The sequence below is a fragment of the Phyllobates terribilis genome, unplaced genomic scaffold (assembly GCF_046119375.1).
Source record: "Phyllobates terribilis strain yellow unplaced genomic scaffold, ASM4611937v1 Scaffold_213__1_contigs__length_3403324, whole genome shotgun sequence".
Classification (NCBI taxonomy): Eukaryota; Metazoa; Chordata; class Amphibia; order Anura; family Dendrobatidae; genus Phyllobates; species Phyllobates terribilis.
In genome coordinates this window covers 1,480,470-1,492,852 of record NW_027362973.1, presented here as the reverse complement: position 1 = coordinate 1,492,852, position 12,383 = coordinate 1,480,470, and the positions used below count along the sequence as shown (strand labels likewise).

Genomic DNA, 12,383 nt, shown 5'->3' with positions numbered 1-12,383 from the left:
TTTTTTGGTTTGCTACAATGCCTTTTCTGAAACGTTGTCTCCCTCTGCTGGAACACTGACTTCTTTCATTTAATGCCTGCAGACTATAAAAGAGAACCCAACCCAAAAAGTTTGGTTGATTAGTCTGTGGCATTCTGTTAAACTGTTGCTTATGGCGGTCTCTGTGAGCTTCTCAGCGACATTCAGCCAGCCAGGTATCCTGCCTGCAGTAGATGGAATGTGGCAATGGAACGCTGGCTGCGCGTGTCATAATAGGCTCTGAGCCTTTATATACCTGTGCACAGCAGCAGCCACCTTCAGTCTGCTGCTGGACAGCCAGCAGCAGCAGCAGCAGGAGAGGTATGTAATCAGGAGCCCTCCTGCTAAGGGTAGACAGCTGCTCGTTCCACCCCACCCCCCGCCTTAATTGGTTCTCCTCCCTTCCAACGGTGTTGAGGCGGGTGGGAACAGCAGGGGGTGAAGGTGCTGTGTTTAAAGAGGTGGAGTTATGCAGATCTAAAACGCGTGGATTGCAGCAGCAGCAAGCCGAAAAGTGCAGGCATGTAAGGGATCTAGAGGTTGACAACATGTCTTCTTAACGGGAGTCCAGGAGCTCATCTCCACAAATGGACTTTTCAGGATCCTTGGGTGGCTCCGTAGTTTGAAACCAATTCTGGTTATCGCTTCTCGGCCTTTTGGCTAAGATCAAGTGTAGTATCTGTTCTTATCAGTTTAATATCTGATACGTCCCCTATCTGGGGACCATATATTAAATGGATTTTTAGAACAGGGAGATGGAAAAAGAGCTTGCTCTGTCCACTCCACGCATTGACCTGGTATTGCAGTATCTCCAGGACCGGTGCACCCCTTCTTTAATGCAGTTTCTAAAATCAGAAAGAATTGAATTCAATGTTTTTTGTTCATTTTGCTTGTTTGTCGGATTTTGGGATGGACTCTTTGGCTTTGGTTTTCTTCTCCTCATTGGATTTTTCATGTTCAAAGTTGCAGAAGCCAGATTACAAGCTCATTTTGGTTCAACTTCAGCAACTGTGCATTGCATTGCCATGTAATGTGATGCAATGCTATCTTTCTAGCTCTCCCTTTTTACTTCCTTTTGGATAAACAGACATATTAGGCAAGCATTTTGGAGCTTTCACCTAAATAACTACAGGTGGTGAGATAAGCTGCACAATATAATTGACCTTTCAGTATATTGTTGCACACACACCATCTATTTAGCAAATGCCCTTGTTATCAACAGCAGCCTTTTAAACTCACCTGAGCTAACAGGTATGTGCGCTGGTTACTCTGCTGCGCTTAAAATTTCTTTTTTGGTTTGCTACAATGCCTTTTCTGAAACGTTGTCTCCCTCTGCTGGAACACTGACTTCTTTCATTTAATGCCTGCAGACTATAAAAGAGAACCCAACCCAAAAAGTTTGGTTGATTAGTCTGTGGCATTCTGTTAAACTGTTGCTTATGGCGGTCTCTGTGAGCTTCTCAGCGACATTCAGCCAGCCAGGTATCCTGCCTGCAGTAGATGGAATGTGGCAATGGAACGCTGGCTGCGCGTGTCATAATAGGCTCTGAGCCTTTATATACCTGTGCACAGCAGCAGCCACCTTCAGTCTGCTGCTGGACAGCCAGCAGCAGCAGCAGCAGGAGAGGTATGTAATCAGGAGCCCTCCTGCTAAGGGTAGACAGCTGCTCGTTCCACCCCACCCCCCGCCTTAATTGGTTCTCCTCCCTTCCAACGGTGTTGAGGCGGGTGGGAACAGCAGGGGGTGAAGGTGCTGTGTTTAAAGAGGTGGAGTTATGCAGATCTAAAACGCGTGGATTGCAGCAGCAGCAAGCCGAAAAGTGCAGGCATGTAAGGGATCTAGAGGTTGACAACATGTCTTCTTAACGGGAGTCCAGGAGCTCATCTCCACAAATGGACTTTTCAGGATCCTTGGGTGGCTCCGTAGTTTGAAACCAATTCTGGTTATCGCTTCTCGGCCTTTTGGCTAAGATCGTATGACTGTACCTTGATTGGTGCGAGTCTCCTGGAGGAATCCGGACCCTTTTGTGGCGGATTTTCTGCTTTTTCCTGTGGTATTCCATACCGACAGAATCCAAGATGTCTTTTGTGAAGAACACCATCCATTTGTCCGTGGATCCATCTGACCAGAACAAGAACAACGTGGTTTTCATTGTCCAAGACATCGTTGAAGGCAAAGCTGGAGCAAGACGTTCTGAGATCTTCAGTGTCAACGAATTTTCACGTCAAGGTAATTATGACGTTACCTTTATGGACCAGGATGTTTGCCTTAATGTCTTTGAATGGCTCCGTGGTCACTCTAGTGACCCCTGCTTGGAAGGAGTTAGATGGGAACCTTTGTTTGGTCTGCAAGAAAAGGAGGTGACTGTGACTGTCTATAACCCTTTTACAGACCCTGAGCTGCTGGAGTGCTTCCTCTCTCGCTACTGTGAATATGTGCGGAAGGGAGTGAAGCAAGTCAATTGTCTAGGAATCTTTAACTGTCAGTATAAATTCCGTGTGAAATTGAAAAGGGATCCTGACAGTGTGGGGGGCTTTAGACACCCTCCATCAAATTTTTCCGTTGCAGGCCATAGAGGTTTCCTCTTTTACCCAGGCCAGCCCATGTTTTGCCGTAGATGCTTTTCTTTCGGACATACCATGGTAACATGCCTTAAAGGGCAGTGTTGCCGAAATTGCAGAAAGGAGGGGCATATGGCCAACCAGTGTCCAGAGGCCAAGTCCTGTGATGTCTGTGGGAGTAGTGATCACATGTATAAGGACTGTCCTATGAGTGCACCTAGACGTTCTGATAAAGAACAGAAGGAGGAGGAGCTGGAGAGGAGGCAGATGGCAAGCGCACTGAAAGTGCTGGAAAGATTGGAGAGGGAGGAGAGAGAGGGAAGGAGGCGGGAAACTGGTAGAGCCTCTCCCTCTACGGCGCCAGAGGAGGTGTCCCTGAGACCATGTTCTTCTTCTGCTGAAGAAATGAGGAAGAAGCGGAGGGAAGAAAAGGAGTTCTGGAGGGAAGTGGCAAAGGTGGAGAAAAAGGCAGTGTCTGCGAGAATATCTAGGAAAGTGGTGGAAGCAGAGCTGCCTGAGATGATGACTTTTGGAGAGGCAATGGACGCAACAGGATGTGAAGTGCAAATCTCGGAACCCGACAGTCCTGAACACCCTTCGGGTCCTGAAAACATTGAAGATTTTTCTTCGGAGGATGATAGGGGTGCAAAGAAGAGTCGTAGGGAGGATGGTGGGGGCAGTGATGATGCAGATTTTAGTGAGCCTCAGAGGAAGATCAGAACTGCCAGAATGAGGAGTGTGGCTGGTGAAGCCAGCGGGTCGGAAACCAGCTGTTCTGTTCTGATGGCGGAGGAGGATAGTGGTGGTGCTGGATAGTGTCACCATATAATATTGTAAATGTTTTTTCTTTTTGTCCTCTTGTGAGCTTTGGTTTAGGCCAAAGGCTATTTCTTTGTGTAATTGGTGAAGGAGTAGAAGTATTATGGGATTTACCATAGTGTCCCAAAACGTAAGAGTGTTTAAAAGTAAAGTAAAAAGAGCTGCTATTTTTGAGTTTTTAGCTATGCAAAATGCATCTATTTTTTGTTTACAAGAATGTGGGGTAGTGGATGGTGTGAAAGGGGATGAATGGTCTTATGGAGCGTCTGTGTGGTCGGGGAGTGCATGTAATAAGAATGATGGTGTGGGTATTTTGGTTAAAGGAAGGGAGGTTGTTTTGAGTGATTATTTGGTTATTGAGGTGGGGAGATGTATCCTTGCTAATTTTGTATACAAGAATGTAAAGTTTTGTGTTATTAATGTTTATGCGCCAGTTGAAAAAAATGAGCGCAAAAATTTATTTGAAAAAATTTTAAGCTTTTTGTTCCAGGAAGAATACCTGTGGTAATTGTGGGTGATATGAACTGTGATGTGGGGAGAGTGAATGTGGATGTGTCTGGGAAAGCATTATTGGAGTTAGTGAATGATTTTGGGTTGTGTGATATGCAGCGCGTGTGTAACATGAATCCTTTGTTGAACACTTTCTTTTCTGAGAGTGGTAGGGTACAATCCAGATTGGATTATTGTTTTATTTCTAAAAATATGGTTTCTGTTAATTATAGGCAGGAAAACGTTCTTTTTTCAGATCATGTGTGTATGTTGTGTGAGTTGGATATAAAAGTTGATGGAGTGTTTGGGAGAGGATTGTGGAAGTTAAATGTTAAACTGTTAGAGAATGAAGATGTGAGAAAGGAGTATGAAAGGCGGTATGAAGAATGGTGTAAGCATAAAAATGAGTTTGGGAATGTTTGTGAGTGGTGGGACTGGGTGAAGAAACAAACAAAAATGTTCTTTAAAAATTTAGGATACAAGTATGCAGCAATTAAAAGAGAGAGTTTTGTTAAACTGAACGCGCGGTTGAGCGTTTTGTATAAGTTAAGGGAAGGAGGAGTTGAGGTGGAGGAGGATATTTTAGAGGTAAAAAAGGAGATTAGTGAGTTTTTGTTGGAGAGAGGGAGAAGCATAGTGTTTAGGGCAAAGATTGATAAGATGGAGCAGGATGAGAAATGTTCTCGGTTTTTCTTTAAAAAAGTTTTTGGAAAGAAACAGAGTATGAGCGTGGTGTATGGAGCAGATGGAAGTGAGGTGAGTGGAGAGGATATGTGTGAAGAGGTGGCTAAGTTTTATGAGGATCTGTATGCAGTGAAACAGAGGGATGAATGTTTGGAGAATGATGTTTTGAGTGTGTTAGAGAGTAAGTTGAGTGAAGCAGAAAGAGAGAGAGTGATGGGTGAGGTGACTGGTGATGAGGTATGGAAGGTTATGTGTAGTATGGCTTTGAATAAGACGCCGGGGGAGGATGGCCTCCCAGTAGAATTTTATCGTGTGATGTGGGGTGTGATTGGTAAGGACTTTGTGGATGTATGTAAGTATATGTGGGGAAACATGGAGGTGACTGAGAGTATGCGTGCAGGTTTGGTTGTGTTAATTCCTAAGCAAGGGGATTTGAAAAGTCTGAGGAATTGGAGGCCAATAACGTTACTTAATTGTGATTATAAAATCTATGCAAAACTTATGGCTAATAGGATGCGTGATGTGATAGAGAGTGTGATTGGGGATGAGCAGTGTTGTGCGGTACCTGGGAGGCGGATTCATGAGTGTGTGTGTATGTTAAGAGATTGTCTATGGGATTGCATGGGTCGTAAGAAGAGTGTATTTTTGTTAAGTTTGGATTTTGAAAAGGCTTATGATAGGTTGTCGCATGGTTTTTTGTTCAGAGTGTTGTTAAAAATGGGTTTTCCGGCTGATTTTGTTGGGCGAGTGAGAAGTTTGTATGCGGGTGTTTATAGCTGTGTTTTAATGAATGGGTATGTGGGTAGGAAAGTGAATGTGTTTTCGGGTGTGCGACAGGGGTGTCCTTTGTCCCCTGTAGCATTTATTTGTGCAATTGAGCCATTGTTGTGTATGCTGAGGAAAGATAAGGTAATTCGTGGTGTGCAAGTGCCGGGAGGTGGAGGAAAAGAATGGAAGGTGAGTGGTTATATGGATGACGTGTGTGTATTATGTGATTCTGAATGTTCGGTGAGGCGGGTGAAGTTGTTAGTGTCTATTTTTTGTGGTGCATCTGCGTTTAAAGTGAATTGGGAAAAGAGTGAGTGTAAGGGTTTTGGAGGCGGAAGTTTAAGTAGGGATGTAGGTGTGAATGTAGTGAATGGACCTATTAAAGTTTTGGGTGTGAAGTTTTCAGAGAGTTTGGATGGGAAAGAAAGTTGGGATGATGCGAAAGGAAAAGTTGAGCAGAAGTTGAATTTTTGGAAATTGAGGAGTTTATCCTTTTTTGGGAAGATTTTAATTGTTAAGAGTGTGGTGTTGCCAATATTTTTATATATTGCGGTAGTATTTCCACCAGGATATATGTGTATGAGAAGCTTGAATAGAATTTTATTTGTTTTTTTGTGGAACTCGAAAATGGAGAGAGCTAGGAGAGAAATTTTGGTTAAAAGAGTGGAAAAAGGTGGTTTGGGTTTTCCGAATTTGGACGTGTTTTTTGGTGTGAATATCGTTGTGTTTGTTTTGAAAGTGATTAGGGCGGATGGAAAGTTTTCATCTATGTGTAGGTATTTATTTGGAGCGTATTTGTTTCGTTTAAAGTGGCAAGAAAGGGATTTGCGATGTCCGATTGCTTTTGAGGTGCCTGTATGGTATGTGTGGGTTTATAAGTTTTTGGTGAGGTATGAACTGTGTGATGCAGATGTGAGATTGCTGGAGAATAAGAAGGCTGTGTATAGGACGATTGAATGTAGAGAGGTAGAATGTGGAATAAATATGGTTAGGGGTGGTGATGTGCAGAAGGTTTGGAAGAAAGTGCGGATGAGTGGTATGACCAACAAACAGAGTGAAGTTGTGTGGCAGTCTTTACATGGAGTATTACCTGTGAGAGAATTTCAGAGGAATAGAGGTTTGGTGAGGAGTGAAATGTGTCCAAGAAATGGCTGTGGTGGAAGGGAAAGTGTGTTGCATGTTTTTTGGAATTGCCAGTATGCTAGAGATGTGATTGGGAGAATGGGGCCTTTGTGTAAAGAATTGTGTGGTGTGAATTTGTTGTCTTTTGAGTTGTTTATGTTTGGTTTGGGAATATGTGATGGGACGAAGGAAAGAGTCTTGTGGTTGATGCTTGCATGTATAAAGGAAGTGTTATGGGATGTGAGGAATGTGTATGTGTTTAAAAGGAAGGAAATTGCTGTAAAGGATAGTGTGAAGGTGATTTTGGGGAAGATGTATGTGTGTTTCCTATGGGACAAAAAGAGGAGAGGGGAAGTGGATGCGGAGGGAATATGGAAAGTTAAAAAGTGGAGATATATTGTTAGTACCTCTTCATTTTTGTTATTGTTGTTTTGAAATATGAAATAAATATTTCCGATGATGATGGGGACAGCAAATTGCGTATTGGATTTGACGCAGCTGTTTTGATGGAATTTTCCTTTGTCTGGTTTCCATAGACTGTGGAATTTCCTCGTCTGAGGAGAAAAAAAAAAAAAAAAAAAAAAAAATCTGTTCTTATCAGTTTAATATCTGATACGTCCCCTATCTGGGGACCATATATTAAATGGATTTTTAGAACAGGGAGATGGAAAAAGAGCTTGCTCTGTCCACTCCACGCATTGACCTGGTATTGCAGTATCTCCAGGACCGGTGCACCCCTTCTTTAATGCAGTTTCTAAAATCAGAAAGAATTGAATTCAATGTTTTTTGTTCATTTTGCTTGTTTGTCGGATTTTGGGATGGACTCTTTGGCTTTGCTTTTCTTCTCCTCATTGGATTTTTCATGTTCAAAGTTGCAGAAGCCAGATTACAAGCTCATTTTGGTTCAACTTTAGCAACTGTGCATTGCATTGCCATGTAATGTGATGCAATGCTATCTTTCTAGCTCTCCCTTTTTACTTCCTTTTGGATAAACAGACATATTAGGCAAGCATTTTGGAGCTTTCACCTAAATAACTACAGGTGGTGAGATAAGCTGCACAATATAATTGACCTTTCAGTATATTGTTGCACACACACCATCTATTTAGCAAATGCCCTTGTTATCAACAGCAGCCTTTTAAACTCACCTGAGCTAACAGGTATGTGTGCTGGTTACTCTGCTGCGCTTAAAATTTCTTTTTTGGTTTGCTACAATGCCTTTTCTGAAACGTTGTCTCCCTCTGCTGGAACACTGACTTCTTTCATTTAATGCCTGCAGACTATAAAAGAGAACCCAACCCAAAAAGTTTGGTTGATTAGTCTGTGGCATTCTGTTAAACTGTTGCTTATGGCGGTCTCTGTGAGCTTCTCAGCGACATTCAGCCAGCCAGGTATCCTGCCTGCAGTAGATGGAATGTGGCAATGGAACGCTGGCTGCGCGTGTCATAATAGGCTCTGAGCCTTTATATACCTGTGCACAGCAGCAGCCACCTTCAGTCTGCTGCTGGACAGCCAGCAGCAGCAGCAGCAGGAGAGGTATGTAATCAGGAGCCCTCCTGCTAAGGGTAGACAGCTGCTCGTTCCACCCCACCCCCCGCCTTAATTGGTTCTCCTCCCTTCCAACGGTGTTGAGGCGGGTGGGAACAGCAGGGGGTGAAGGTGCTGTGTTTAAAGAGGTGGAGTTATGCAGATCTAAAACGCGTGGATTGCAGCAGCAGCAAGCCGAAAAGTGCAGGCATGTAAGGGATCTAGAGGTTGACAACATGTCTTCTTAACGGGAGTCCAGGAGCTCATCTCCACAAATGGACTTTTCAGGATCCTTGGGTGGCTCCGTAGTTTGAAACCAATTCTGGTTATCGCTTCTCGGCCTTTTGGCTAAGATCAAGTGTAGTATCTTTTGAAAAGGCAGTTTTGTCCTTGGGCTGCCCTAGTAAATTGATGCATATTACACACTGGTTTGGTGCACTTGTTAGTACGCCAGGTGGCTCATAGAGTTATCTGATGGAAAACATGGCCCTCCAGGATCGAAGTCACTAGGCTGGGTAAGTGTGAGGGCTTTGGAGCAATGTGCCCCAGGAGTAGGCGCCCTGGTGGGAGTCCAAGCTTACTGGGACTGGGAACCCCAGAAAGACTTGGCTTCGTAGCACGCCGCACCTTTGCCAATCATACTTTCTGAGCAACCCCCCCTATTCCTGGCCTACGGGCTAGGAAGGGGAATTTTTATAAACCCGGTCGGAGGTCCGGTCAGCTTTGGGCTGAGAAACCAACACAGGCTCCAGCTCCACTAGGGTGGCAGCCTAGATGGAAGCTGGGAGCACGAAAACGGCTCTTCTCCGGCTTCGGCTAGGGAGAGCATCGGAGATCCCTGACCCTCGCTGTGGCCTTCTGGCTCGGAGGGATGGGGATGGTTTATTGGGGACCCTCTCCTCCGGGAAGGGTCCACATGAATCCTCGCCTCGTGCGCTGTTTTGGTGTGACTTCGGTCACATTTTTCAGTGCCTTGGATGCAGCTTCAATCAAAAAAATCTGTTCTTATCAGTTTAATATCTGATACGTCCCCTATCTGGGGACCATATATTAAATGGATTTTTAGAACAGGGAGATGGAAAAAGAGCTTGCTCTGTCCACTCCACGCATTGACCTGGTATTGCAGTATCTCCAGGACCGGTGCACCCCTTCTTTAATGCAGTTTCTAAAATCAGAAAGAATTGAATTCAATGTTTTTTGTTCATTTTGCTTGTTTGTCGGATTTTGGGATGGACTCTTTGGCTTTGCTTTTCTTCTCCTCATTGGATTTTTCATGTTCAAAGTTGCAGAAGCCAGATTACAAGCTCATTTTGGTTCAACTTCAGCAACTGTGCATTGCATTGCCATGTAATGTGATGCAATGCTATCTTTCTAGCTCTCCCTTTTTACTTCCTTTTGGATAAACAGACATATTAGGCAAGCATTTTGGAGCTTTCACCTAAATAACTACAGGTGGTGAGATAAGCTGCACAATATAATTGACCTTTCAGTATATTGTTGCACACACACCATCTATTTAGCAAATGCCCTTGTTATCAACAGCAGCCTTTTAAACTCACCTGAGCTAACAGGTATGTGCGCTGGTTACTCTGCTGCGCTTAAAATTTCTTTTTTGGTTTGCTACAATGCCTTTTCTGAAACGTTGTCTCCCTCTGCTGGAACACTGACTTCTTTCATTTAATGCCTGCAGACTATAAAAGAGAACCCAACCCAAAAAGTTTGGTTGATTAGTCTGTGGCATTCTGTTAAACTGTTGCTTATGGCGGTCTCTGTGAGCTTCTCAGCGACATTCAGCCAGCCAGGTATCCTGCCTGCAGTAGATGGAATGTGGCAATGGAACGCTGGCTGCGCGTGTCATAATAGGCTCTGAGCCTTTATATACCTGTGCACAGCAGCAGCCACCTTCAGTCTGCTGCTGGACAGCCAGCAGCAGCAGCAGCAGGAGAGGTATGTAATCAGGAGCCCTCCTGCTAAGGGTAGACAGCTGCTCGTTCCACCCCACCCCCCGCCTTAATTGGTTCTCCTCCCTTCCAACGGTGTTGAGGCGGGTGGGAACAGCAGGGGGTGAAGGTGCTGTGTTTAAAGAGGTGGAGTTATGCAGATCTAAAACGCGTGGATTGCAGCAGCAGCAAGCCGAAAAGTGCAGGCATGTAAGGGATCTAGAGGTTGACAACATGTCTTCTTAACGGGAGTCCAGGAGCTCATCTCCACAAATGGACTTTTCAGGATCCTTGGGTGGCTCCGTAGTTTGAAACCAATTCTGGTTATCGCTTCTCGGCCTTTTGGCTAAGATCAAGTGTAGTATCTGTTCTTATCAGTTTAATATCTGATACGTCCCCTATCTGGGGACCATATATTAAATGGATTTTTAGAACAGGGAGATGGAAAAAGAGCTTGCTCTGTCCACTCCACGCATTGACCTGGTATTGCAGTATCTCCAGGACCGGTGCACCCCTTCTTTAATGCAGTTTCTAAAATCAGGAAGAATTGAATTCAATGTTTTTTGTTCATTTTGCTTGTTTGTCGGATTTTGGGATGGACTCTTTGGCTTTGCTTTTCTTCTCCTCATTGGATTTTTCATGTTCAAAGTTGCAGAAGCCAGATTACAAGCTCATTTTGGTTCAACTTCAGCAACTGTGCATTGCATTGCCATGTAATGTGATGCAATGCTATCTTTCTAGCTCTCCCTTTTTACTTCCTTTTGGATAAACAGACATATTAGGCAAGCATTTTGGAGCTTTCACCTAAATAACTACAGGTGGTGAGATAAGCTGCACAATATAATTGACCTTTCAGTATATTGTTGCACACACACCATCTATTTAGCAAATGCCCTTGTTATCAACAGCAGCCTTTTAAACTCACCTGAGCTAACAGGTATGTGTGCTGGTTACTCTGCTGCGCTTAAAATTTCTTTTTTGGTTTGCTACAATGCCTTTTCTGAAACGTTGTCTCCTTCTGCTGGAACACTGACTTCTTTCATTTAATGCCTGCAGACTATAAAAGAGAACCCAACCCAAAAAGTTTGGTTGATTAGTCTGTGGCATTCTGTTAAACTGTTGCTTATGGCGGTCTCTGTGAGCTTCTCAGCGACATTCAGCCAGCCAGGTATCCTGCCTGCAGTAGATGGAATGTGGCAATGGAACGCTGGCTGCGCGTGTCATAATAGGCTCTGAGCCTTTATATACCTGTGCACAGCAGCAGCCACCTTCAGTCTGCTGCTGGACAGCCAGCAGCAGCAGCAGCAGGAGAGGTATGTAATCAGGAGCCCTCCTGCTAAGGGTAGACAGCTGCTCGTTCCACCCCACCCCCCGCCTTAATTGGTTCTCCTCCCTTCCAACGGTGTTGAGGCGGGTGGGAACAGCAGGGGGTGAAGGTGCTGTGTTTAAAGAGGTGGAGTTATGCAGATCTAAAACGCGTGGATTGCAGCAGCAGCAAGCCGAAAAGTGCAGGCATGTAAGGGATCTAGAGGTTGACAACATGTCTTCTTAACGGGAGTCCAGGAGCTCATCTCCACAAATGGACTTTTCAGGATCCTTGGGTGGCTCCGTAGTTTGAAACCAATTCTGGTTATCGCTTCTCGGCCTTTTGGCTAAGATCAAGTGTAGTATCTGTTCTTATCAGTTTAATATCTGATACGTCCCCTATCTGGGGACCATATATTAAATGGATTTTTAGAACAGGGAGATGGAAAAAGAGCTTGCTCTGTCCACTCCACGCATTGACCTGGTATTGCAGTATCTCCAGGACCGGTGCACCCCTTCTTTAATGCAGTTTCTAAAATCAGAAAGAATTGAATTCAATGTTTTTTGTTCATTTTGCTTGTTTGTCGGATTTTGGGATGGACTCTTTGGCTTTGCTTTTCTTCTCCTCATTGGATTTTTCATGTTCAAAGTTGCAGAAGCCAGATTACAAGCTCATTTTGGTTCAACTTCAGCAACTGTGCATTGCATTGCCATGTAATGTGATGCAATGCTATCTTTCTAGCTCTCCCTTTTTACTTCCTTTTGGATAAACAGACATATTAGGCAAGCATTTTGGAGCTTTCACCTAAATAACTACAGGTGGTGAGATAAGCTGCACAATATAATTGACCTTTCAGTATATTGTTGCACACACACCATCTATTTAGCAAATGCCCTTGTTATCAACAGCAGCCTTTTAAACTCACCTGAGCTAACAGGTATGTGCGCTGGTTACTCTGCTGCGCTTAAAATTTCTTTTTTGGTTTGCTACAATGCCTTTTCTGAAACATTGTCTCCTTCTGCTGGAACACTGACTTCTTTCATTTAATGCCTGCAGACTATAAAAGAGAACCCAACCCAAAAAGTTTGGTTGATTAGTCTGTGGCATTCTGTTAAACTGTTGCTTATGGCGGTCTCTGTGAGCTTCTC

The 12,383-nt window shown here is 44.1% G+C and overlaps 5 non-coding genes and 1 pseudogene across 5 annotated transcripts; all 6 read left to right on the top strand.

Annotated features, from left to right (window-relative positions):
• Positions 1-658: 658 nt before the first annotated feature.
• LOC141213827 (U2 spliceosomal RNA) lies at positions 659-849 on the top strand. Its single transcript, XR_012283164.1, has one exon. It is a non-coding gene; the product is annotated as a U2 spliceosomal RNA (small nuclear RNA).
• Positions 850-7,006: 6,157 nt separating this feature from the next.
• LOC141214118 (U2 spliceosomal RNA) lies at positions 7,007-7,202 on the top strand. The gene has a single exon (XR_012283435.1). It is a non-coding gene; the product is annotated as a U2 spliceosomal RNA (small nuclear RNA).
• A 1,115-nt stretch (positions 7,203-8,317) lies between these two features.
• Positions 8,318-8,433, top strand: LOC141214139 (U2 spliceosomal RNA; annotated as a pseudogene).
• Positions 8,434-8,957: 524 nt separating this feature from the next.
• On the top strand, positions 8,958-9,140 carry LOC141214066 (U2 spliceosomal RNA). Its single transcript, XR_012283396.1, has one exon. It is a non-coding gene; the product is annotated as a U2 spliceosomal RNA (small nuclear RNA).
• A 1,115-nt stretch (positions 9,141-10,255) lies between these two features.
• Positions 10,256-10,446, top strand: LOC141213826 (U2 spliceosomal RNA). The gene has a single exon (XR_012283163.1). It is a non-coding gene; the product is annotated as a U2 spliceosomal RNA (small nuclear RNA).
• Positions 10,447-11,561: 1,115 nt separating this feature from the next.
• Positions 11,562-11,752, top strand: LOC141213825 (U2 spliceosomal RNA). Its single transcript, XR_012283162.1, has one exon. It is a non-coding gene; the product is annotated as a U2 spliceosomal RNA (small nuclear RNA).
• Positions 11,753-12,383: the final 631 nt, after the last annotated feature.